Source organism: Rhinopithecus bieti, unplaced genomic scaffold (assembly GCF_001698545.2).
Source record: "Rhinopithecus bieti isolate Rb0 unplaced genomic scaffold, ASM169854v2 scaffold_3948, whole genome shotgun sequence".
In the NCBI taxonomy this organism is placed as follows: domain Eukaryota; kingdom Metazoa; phylum Chordata; class Mammalia; order Primates; family Cercopithecidae; genus Rhinopithecus; species Rhinopithecus bieti.
The window spans coordinates 471743-482767 of record NW_016804646.1 but is presented as its reverse complement, the minus strand read 5'-3'; positions in this window follow the sequence as shown (position 1 = coordinate 482767).

Here is an 11025-nt window from a genome sequence, read left to right as displayed (position 1 = left end):
GAAGCTTTTAAATCAGCTCTTCCATCTGCCGTGTGACATTGGTGAGAAAATGAAGCACTGCTGTGTGTTTTGATTCTTGAGTATTTGGGAACCTTTCCCTTTATTTTAGGAAATTCTCGAGTTGGAGTTAAAGTGGAATAAAGCTTTGTAAAACTCTTCCTCAGCTCAACCAACGAACACTGGCAAATATCATTAAATTTCTTTCAGTAGTTCTAGAAACCAACAGTGACTCATGGCATTCACTCGCATGTACTGAACTATTTAAAAAACTGTCCTGGGGAAGAGGTGGGGCAAGACGGCTGAATAGAGGCCTCCACTGATTGTCTTCCCCACAGAAACACCAAATTTGACAACTGTCTACACAAAAAAGCAACTCTATATGAACCGAAAATCAGGTTAGTGTTCACAGTACCTGGTTTTAAGTTTATATTGCTAAAAAAGTAGGAAAGACAGCCTTGAATTGTCTACACCACTCTTCCCCCCTCCCCTGGCAACTGCCTTGTAGTTCAGAGAGAATCTGTATGCTTGGGAAAGGGAAGGTGCAGTATTTCTGGAAGTTTGCTTTGGAACACAGCACTGCCAACACCAGGTAGGATTCAGCTGATACCCACTGAGGGAGCACCTAGACCAGCCCTAGCCAGAAGGGAATTGCCCATCCCAATGGCTGGAACTTGAGTAGAAAACTTTGCGTTCTAAGGGTGTTGTCCAGGCTCCTCTGGACACATTTCTAAATGTGATATGAGAGAAGGAGTAAGTAGCCTGCTGAAGTGTGGCATATTTGAGGTGAATGCTCTATAACACAATTATATAGATTAGCCAGAAACATTAAGCTGCAGATTAAGATCTGTCTTTTCTTCAGAAACCTTTCACCCACAAAATGGTTTAAAGTTTGACTGTGTTGAATTTGTTTGCTTGACCTCAAAGAGACTTCCACGTGGACGGCTGTGATGAGACTGGACGTAATCCTAAGCAAGTCTGAAAGCTAATATTTGTGTGCGTCTATGCCTTGGCCTGACCTCACTCTTACAGGGAGCAGGTGCAGCTTAGCAGCCTCCCCTGTCTGTCAGGCAAAGCTTGGTGTCTTTGGATCATTCAGTGGAAGGGGACATTACCTGCAATAGTAACAAGATACTGTCAACAAGTCCCCATGGGGAGAGAGGGAACTGGGGCTGGCTGGGCACTGGCTCTGTTCCATGCTTTTCACAGCTCCCAAGCCCTGACATCTCTCAGGAGGAGGAAGAAGTTTGCCTTCACCTCATGTCACGTTTCAAGTCATCAAGCTCCTAAGATGCTGATTTGTCCCCACACAGCTCATAATGGCTGGGGCTACATTTTTTTTTTTTTTTTTCCCCGAGACAGAGTCTCGCCTTGTCACCAGGGCTGGAGTGCAATGGCGTGATCTCGGCTCACTGCAACCTCTGCCTCCCAGGTTCAAGTGATTCTCCTGCCTCAGCCTCCCGAGTAGCTGGAATTACAGGTGCTCGTCACCACACCTGGCTAATTTTTTTTTTTTTTTTTGTATTTTTAGTAGACACGGGGTCTCACTATGTTGGCCAGGCTGGTCTCAAACTCCAGAGCTCATGATGTGCCCGCCTTGGCCTCCCAAAGTGCTGGGATTACAGGCGTGAGCCACCGTGCCTGGCTGGAGCTACAATTTTAACCTGTGACTGCCGAAGTGTATGCATTTTTCTGCTTTCATGCCCGGCCAGTCCTGTGTATGGAAATTTAAGTTTTCCAGTGGTTTTTTGAGGTGGGAGAGGTGGGAGCAAGAGGAGGGGGAAGTTTTTCCTGAGAAGTTCAGCCCAGCTCAGACCTTTCATGTGGCTCACACGCGTGACTGCGTTTTCTCACTCATGGCCCATCGCAACGCCTTTGATCCACCCCACAGCCCTGCCAAGGGCCTGCCCCATGCCTGAGTGCATCTGTAGTTCAAGTAAACACAAACAGATAAGCCATCTGCTGTGCTCACATTCCAACTGGAGAAATAGGCTAAAAGAGAGGGAGGTGGGTGGGGGAAGAAAGAGAGAGAGAGGGAGACAGAGAGAGAACCATTGCATCCAAAATTATGCTAATGACAGGAGGGCCAGAGGCAGAGTGTTGGGAGGGAGCTGACCTTTGATGGTGGGTGGGGTCGCTCTTGTGGACAGGATAATCTGGGAGCCTCTCTGAGGAGGTGAGATCTAAATCAGGAGCAGAGGCGGAGGCCTAGGGACAGTGCTCCAGTCAGAGGAGGCAGCAGAACAAAAGGGCCCCACATGTCCTGGTAGCCTCAGGGAGGGAGGCTAGTATTAGGGATGGGCTAAAACTTGAGCTTGGAGCCACTCTGTCACCTGCAAGGACAAAGACACTTGACGTGTCTGCATGGTGGAGGCACTAGCATCCATGACCAGCTCCAGTATGGGAACCACATGGGCAGCCCCTGAGATTTTGGAAAAATCATGCCCTTTTGGCAAACAGATGTTTTTTTTTTTGAGAAATGTATTTCTCCTGGGCCCTGGAAGACTGAATGCCTGGTCAGGGGACACCAGTGTCCTGACTGCCCATCACAAAACACTGCTCTCTGACTCACCCAGCCAAGAAGCTGATGTACCCAGCAGGGATCCCTCATGAGGCAGAAGTGGACAGCTGATATCCAGTGGTTGGGGCGAGGGGGGCGGCGGGGCAAGCACAGGTGTGTGCTGTGTGAGCAGGTGCCCAGGCCCCTGGGGAACCTCCCACTGCACTTTCCCTGTGGCCTCAGCGAGGAAGGGGCCCTCTCTGATCAGATGAGTAAGAGGGTCCCCCAGGCCTGGTCTGGTCTGGAGACAGCTCTGTATGTATGCACACCCCACTATGTTGACCACACACTGCTTCTGTTCCAATAACATATGTGGGTCAACTCGGTGCTTATCCATATGGTAATCACACAGGATTGTTCCTAACCAAGAAGCTCACAGCAACGTGTTATGTGCTGAGTATCTAGGTCCTCCCAAAATTCATGTGCTGAAGACCTGGCCCTCCGCGTGACGGTGTCTGGAGGTGGGGCCTTTTCCGGGGGGGTTAGGTTTAGATGAGGACATGTGGGTGGGGCCCCATGATGGGATTAGTGCCCTTGTAGAAAAGGAAGAGAGACGTCTTCCTACAGCTGTAGGAGGACACAGTAAGAAGGTGGCTCTTCAAGCCAGGAAGAGGACTGTCACCAGGAACTACATTTGCTGGCACCATGAGCTTGGACTTCCAGCCTCCAAGATGGCAAGGAATCCATGTGTGCTGTTTAAGCCACCCCTTCTGTGCTACTTTGCACCAACTGCCCAAACCCGGAGCAAGGGAATTAATGGGCTGATACTTCCAGGATTCATGGGTCTCACTGTGTTCAGGAACTGTGCCTCTTTAGAATGAGACGCGGCCTGTTGAAGGGTCCTTGCAGCCCCAGTGGACTGGGGTGCATCCTGGTTGAGCAGGGCATGCTCTGAACCACTGTACTATCTGGTGCCTTTTCTCCCCTTGCAGACTCTACAAGTGGAGATTGAAGGAGTGTAGGTGATAGTGGAACTACTCACATTGACACCCAACGACTTGCCAAGAAACTATTTCCTTTCTCTATGCTCTGGTGCCCTGCTGGGGGAATGTTTCCCCTAGGGACACCAATGCTGTTCTGCCACCCTGCCTCTCAAGACTGTCCAATCACAGGCAGGGGCCACATCATGGGGTGGCTTCTCCTGACTGGCAAGGGGGATGTCAGGGCACTGCTCCTCCATGGGGCAGGGAGGAAGCACCCCCGCACCACCGGCCCAGTGGGGAAACATTAACAGAAGACAGCAGCAACCCAAGGGCAGGGGCACTCCACCTTCTGGGACCACAGGGAAATACAAAGATTCCCAAGCAGCTCTGGGGCCAGTTTTGGGGTTGGTGTGAGAGGGGAAGCTGGGAACATCACGGGTGCAGGGACCTGCACTAGGGCTGAGGGCTGTGCCAGCTGTGTTGGCTTCCTGCAGCTGCCGTCACCAAGTCCCACAGGTGGGCAGCTTAAACAGCAGGCTGCTCTCTCACAGCCCGGGAGGCTGGAAGGCCAAGACCAAGGTGCCGGCAGGGCAGGTTTCTCCCGAGGCCTCTCTTCTTGGCTTATAGAGGGCCACCTTTTCCCTGTCTCTTCACATCATCCTCCCTGTGTGTGTGTCCCTCTCTGTGTCCAGATGTCCCTTTCCATAAGGACACCAGTCATGCTGGATTAGGTCCCCCCATCCCAATGACTTCATTATCACTTGATTACCTTAGTAAAGGCCCTGTTTCCAAAGACGGTCACATTTTTAGGTACTGGGGTTAGGACTTCAACAGGATAATTTTTTTGGAGGGGTGAAACCTTGATTCAACCCATGACAGTAGCTATTCACATTTTCATCCTGGGCCTTATGGTAACTGATTTCTTCCACCACCCCCATTTCCCCGTCATCTTTAGATTGTGCTGATGGTGGCCAACTTCCTACGTTGCTCATGGTTTGTAGGTGTTCAGTCTGAACTGGACTGGAAGAGAAAGATTGTCCAGGGCTGTAAAGAGAGGCTGGCGAGACTTGGGTTTTGTCTTTGGGAGAGGGTGTGCATGTTTTCATTATTTATGAAGAGCAGCTGTGTTATTTAGGTGGGGATGTCATGGCTGCCATCACTGTTACTTTGGAGGTGAAGTATAGGAAGAAAATTGCATGGAGACTTTGAGCGGCTGCAGGCTGGAGTGTGGTGGATATAACAGATTGGTTTTTTGTACTCAAACTATTTGAAAGCTGGAATCTCAAACTTCTTTGAAGCATTAATTTCCCCTGTGACTTGAGCTTTCCTGAGCAGCTACCCATGTGAGACTTGCAGGGAGGTGGTAGCCACATCGAGCCACCTCTGCCAGCCAGGGAGTGAGGATGATCGCTGTGACCAGGGTGGCTGTAGCAGGTCTAGCTGCCAATCTCCAGCAGCTCCTGCTCGTGGACTCTCATGTACCACCAGCCTGCTTATTGAGCGTTTAAAATGTGGAGAGTGTGGCCACACAACTAAAATGTAAATTCTATTGAATTTCAAGTAATTTAAATTGTAAGTAGTTTAAATAGCCAAATATGGCTAGTGGCTAGCGTGTCAGACAGCACAGCCTGAGAGCATACATTTAAGGTGGATGTGCCTAGAGATTCACCAAAGAGAGCTGATGTGGCCAAGGTCATGGAAGCTTTGTATCCTGGACCACAGAGCCCAGGGTTTTGGATTTTTCCCTCGAAGAACAAGAGCTGCTGAAGTTGTTGTTGTTGTTGTTGTTGTTGTTGTTGTTGAACATAGTAAAGTGATATGGGCACAATTATTTTCTGACAGAATTTTAAGCTGCTATGTGAAAAGAGTTTGAGAGAGGCAATGTGGTGGCAAGAAGCCAGCCAAGAAGTTACTACAATTGCCTGGATGAGATGTGTCGATTGCAGAGACAAGCTGGAGGTGATGGGAATGGGGAAAAAGCACACAGTCAACTCTGTGGGGAGCACCTGTTAGGATCTGATCACCGATGGTGTGCTGGGGGTGAGACAGAAGCTTTGGATCCGAGGATCTTGGGATTGATCACTTGCAAATGGCATGTATGGAAGTGTCTCAGCCGAGTTAGGGAAGGAAAGAGGAGGAGCATGTCTGGGCAGAGGTTGGGTGAAGACATGGACACAGGATTGGAACGGCCGGTGTGAAGTGCTGTGTCACATCCCAGTGGCAACGTGTAGTGCACAGCGGGCAGAAGCTCGAGGAAGCCCCAGCTAGAGACAGCACTTTATTGTTTTGAGTCACGGTCCTTTGCGCTGCACGTGGTATTAAATAGTGCTTCTCCAACAGAGCAGATCAACAGAGTCCTACATGACGCTGTAAAATACAGCTGCTGGGCTTCATTTCAGACACATTGCCTACGACTCTCTTCTCATTACCTGAGTCACTGATTCACAACCATTTTCACCCTTTAAGATCCTTTTAAAGTTGTTTTCCTAATAGACCTGCTATATAAAGACTTTGTCTTATAAGGAAGGGTTTACTATGTAACATGTTTGTCCCCTCCAAAGAGGACATTTTAAAGGAGACATTTAAATTTCTCCTACATGTGAGACATCCAGTGTTAGTATACTGGGTTAATATAAAACCAGACAAAGCGCAAATAAACATGACTTTTCACCTCTGCAGGTTTACGGTGTGTGAACTTACGATTCTCATCAACTTTTCTTTCTTTCTTTCTTTCTTTCTTTCTTTCTTTCTTTCTTTCTTTCTTTTCTTCTTTCTTCTTTCTTTTGGAGACGGATTCTGGCCCTATCACCCAGGCTGGAGAGCGGTGGCGTGATCTCAGCTCACTGTAACCTTTGCCTCCTGGGTTCAAGTGATTCTCCTGCCTCAGTCTCCCGAGTAGCTGGGATTACAGGTCCCCCCCCCACGCCCGACTTTTTTTTTTTTTTTTTTTTTGTATTTTTATTAGACATAGGGTTTCATCATGTTGGCCAGGCTGGTCTCGAACTCCTGACCTCAAGTGACCTGCCTGCATTGGCCTCCCAGAGTGCTGGGATTACAGATGTGAGCTACAGCGCCCAGCCTTCATCAGCTTTTCTTGATACTGATGGAGCTCACGGACTCCTGGTCCTGTTGTGAACTTCAGGTTGGCAATCGTTTGCCCTGGGCTGTATGAGGAGCCAGTGGCAGGACCCTGTCTGACCAGTGACCCATGTGGGCTCTGTCCAGCGCAGTGCTGAGGGCTCCCAGAGTTGCAGGGCTGAGCACCTTTTCCATGGCCTGCAGGTCTAGCTATACAAGCACTGCCCTCTGCTGGCATCTTGTAACAATCGCAAACACACAGAACTTAACTCGCCTGCAATGTAGTGAAGTTTCCAGAAGGAAAAGAGATGAATTTAATCCCAGCACTTTAGGAGGCCAAGGAGGGCGGATCACTTGAGGTCAGGAGTTCAAGACCAGCCTGGCCAATATGGTGAAAACCCCGTCTCTACTAAACAATACAAGAATTAGCCAGGCATGGTGGTGGGCACCTGTAATCCCAGCTACTCGGGAGGCTGAGGCAGGAGAATCACTTGAACCCGGGAGGAGGAGGTTGCAGTGAGCTGAGATTGCACCACTGCACTCCAGGGTGGGTGACAGAACGAGACTCTGTCTCAATTAAAAAAAAAAAAAAAAGATGAATTTATATGGTTAACAGGCCATATTCAACAAGGCCACCCCACCCACCCAAGGCCCCATGCAGAATTTTGAATGGCCATATGCGTAGCGGACGCTGAACAGGGAACTCATAAATGCCAGCCCAGTCCTGGACATTTCATGTAAACAAATCACACCACATGTGGCCTTTGCGTCTGGTTTCCTTCACTGTGTAGAGTGTTTCAAGGCTCACCTATGTTGGAGCATTTATCAGCACTCTGTTTATTTTTGTGGCTGAATAATATTCCATTGCATGGATAGCACGTTTTTGTTTCTTCATGAATCCACTGATGGATATCTGGGTTGTTTCCATGTTTTTATTGATACATATTCTTACATACTTACGGGGTATGTGTGGTATTTTGTTGCATGCACAGAATGTGTTCTGATCAAGTCAGAGGATTCAGGGTATCCATCACCTGCAGTATTTATTATTTCTATACATTGGGAACGTCTCAAGTCGTCTAGCTATTTTTGAAACATACAATACACTGTTGATAACTACAGTCACCGTATTCTGCTATTGAACATTAGAATTTATTCCTTCTATCTAATTGCATGTTTGTGCCTATTAATCAATCTTTCTTCACCCCTGAAACTTAATCTTAACTACTTTACTTTGTAATACATTCCATTTGTTTGATTAGGATAGTTACTTTCTATTGCTTGTACCCAAGGAACCGTAACTAATATAGAAATTGATATGAGTGGCCGGGCTTGGTGGCTCACGCCTGGCGGGCACCTGTAGTCCCAGCTACTGGGGAGGCTGAGGCAGGAGAATGGCGTGAACCCGGGAGGCGGAGCTTGCAGTGAGCCGAGATCGCACCACTGCGCTCCAGCCCGGACGACAGAGCAAGACTCTGTCTCAAAAAAAAAAGAAATTGATATGAGTAAGCAACACATCTTCAGGGAAATGTGGAGAATTGAGGACAGATTACTGGGTGTGGAGTTGGATTGAAAAGCAGTGACACGCCTGTTGATATGATGGAAAGGGAGCTGGCAGGCCATAGGGCACCCCGGCCAATGGGTCAGACTCTTGCCCATGTTCCCTGGAGGCATCTAGCACCGAGGGCAGAGCTCTGGTGACAGGGAACTGCCTCAACAGAGCAGGTCAAGGGAGATGACGGACATGGGCCCTGTTGGAATGAGTGGTTGTATCTGAAGACATTAAGTAACTGAAAGTTTGAATGTACAAATTCTCACCTCAAAGTGTGGTCTGAAACAGCCTTGGTGTGACTGCAGAAAGCACGTTTCACATTTGTAATAACAGGGTCGTAGTCACCTGATATGTAACTTGGAGACTGATTTTGTAGATTTTTGAATTGTAATGTCAGTGGCACTCAGCGTGGCCAAGTCTGCTCTGTGAAAGGTGGGGCGCTGGCCTGTGGGGACTTGGATCCCAACAACGGAGCAGTGGTATTGATCTGGCAGCTCGCTGGCTACTGAACCCCAAAGCCCTTGGAAGTTCCCCATGGCGTATAGGGCTCTGCCCAGCCCTCACTCGGAATGGCTCTAGGACATGGCCTGACTTCAGCACAGCCTGGGGTACAAAGTACAGAATCAGAGAATCAAAGAGAAGCATGATGGTTCAGAAGACTTGCAGGCTTGTTAATGGGGTCTGGTTTTAAGGGGGCTCAAGCAAGATCAGACCTAACTGTCAATCAGCCTGAGTTGATTTATGCAGGTCCACGCCCCCGAAGTTCCGTCCCCAAGTGGCCTGGGAATCTGGGGTTCTCTAGCGGTGTCTGTGTTGGCTGACAGGAATCCGCACAGGTCCCGTTTCTCTGGGTCTTCATTTCTGGTGCCGAAGGTCCAGAAGCCCTTAGGTCTGATGTGGAGGAAGGAGATGGGGTGTGGTGAACTAACCCCATACACATCTTGCTCTCACCCTGGTCCTACAGTCCCTGATTGGACTTGGAAGTGTTTCTTTTCAACAAGGCCTTGAGGTATAAATTTCAAAATTCCTATAACCCAAGTTTCTGGAACAGGGGCCAGAGGTGACAGTAATTAGAATTCAGCAGCGAATGGTCACAGTGACTGCAGGGAAGGGAAGGACACATCTTTCCCCACCACTGACAGGTTCACGGCTCAGGGTCCTGTAATAGTGAACAGGTTAACAGGGAAACGGTCTACAGATTTATTTAGCGCAAGTTTCACATGACACAGCAGCCTGTAACAGTGAACCAGCTGTCAGCGAAAGAGTCGAACTCTGTAAAATATTGGAAGAGATTTATTCTGAGCCAAATATGAGTGACCATGGCCCGTGACACAGCCCTCAGGAGGTCCTGAGAACGTGTGCCAAGGTGGTCGGGCGTAGCTTGGTTCTATACATTTCAGAGGGGCATGAGACGTCAATCAAATACATTTACGAAACACATTGGTTAGGTCCAGAAAGGCAGAACAATTCAAAGTGGGGCTTCCAGGCTACAGGTGAATTTAAACATTTTCTGGTTGACAATTGCTTAAGTTTGTCTAAAGACCTGGGATTGATAGAAAGGGAATATTCTGGTTAAGATAAAGATTGTGGAGACCAAAGTTCTTCTGAAGTCTTAGAGTGGCTGCCCTTAGAGACAATAGATGACAAATGTTTCCTACTCAGATTTTAGTTAATCTCCTTAGGATTGGGATGGCTTGGGAGAAAAAGATCTAGCTATGTTAATAGAGATTCTTTATAGATTGAAATTTTCCCTCACAAAGAACAGCTTTGCAGGGTCATTTCAAAATACGGCAAAGAAACATGTTTTGGGGTAAAATATTTTGATTTTCTTCCTTGTCTCATAATGTTATGCCAGAGTCAGATTGGAAAGTAAGTCACAACATACAGGGTTAAATAAAATGCATCTGATGAGAATTTATGATTTGTAGGGCGTGACTCCCCAAAGGTCCCACCTTCTAACACCATCACTTTGGGGGTGAGGATTTCAACGTACACATCTGGCAGTGGGTACAAACATTCAGTCCATAGCAGGTGGCATTTCACCGGGCAGGTGCTGTGTTTGGACGATCCTATCAGAATCATGAAGGGGCCTTGCTAAAATGGTTCTTTCTGTGACTAGGGCTGCACCTACTGTGAATTAGTAGATAGTCCACAAGGGCATGAGTAGTTAACTCAGTCACTGCGCTTCTTACTATGGATACTGGGGGGCATTCTGTTTTTAGGAGAGACTGGACAAAGAAACTGAGCCAATGGTGAAGTCAAGTGCAGATCTGGAGTTAATTCCAATACTTATAAAATGAATTAGAGTTTCAGGTACGTGTCTAGTTTCCAGCTCTGTGAATAATTGGCACAAAGTAGATAATTTAATTTACTGTTATGCTGAAAGAGGAACCTGAAGAAAACTCAATGTCAGATGGGTGCCAAATGCAGAATGTGTGAGATTGTCAGGCTCTTGATGATATTGTATAAATTAATGTCTGACTTGCATTAATTTTTGCATTATTTTATGAAGCTTCATGTTCATAAAATTAAGTGAAAAAAGTATAATGAAACATGACCTAAGAGTCCAGATAAATCTAGAATTAGGCCGGGCACGGTGGTTCATGCCTGTAATCCCAGCACTTTGGGAGGCCAGGGCGGGTGGATCACCTGAGGTCAGGAGTTCGAGACCAGCCTTGACAACATGGTGAAACCCCATCTCTATTAAACACAAAAATCAGCCTGACATGGTGGCGGGCACCTGTAATCCCAGCTACTCAGTAGGCTGAGGCAGGAGAATCACTTGAACCTGAGAGGCAGAAGTTGCAGTGAGCCGAGATCATGCCATTGCACTCCAGCCTGGGGGATAGAGCAAAGCTCCATCTCAAAAAGAAAAAAAAAATATATATAAAATATATATAAATAAATACATGTAA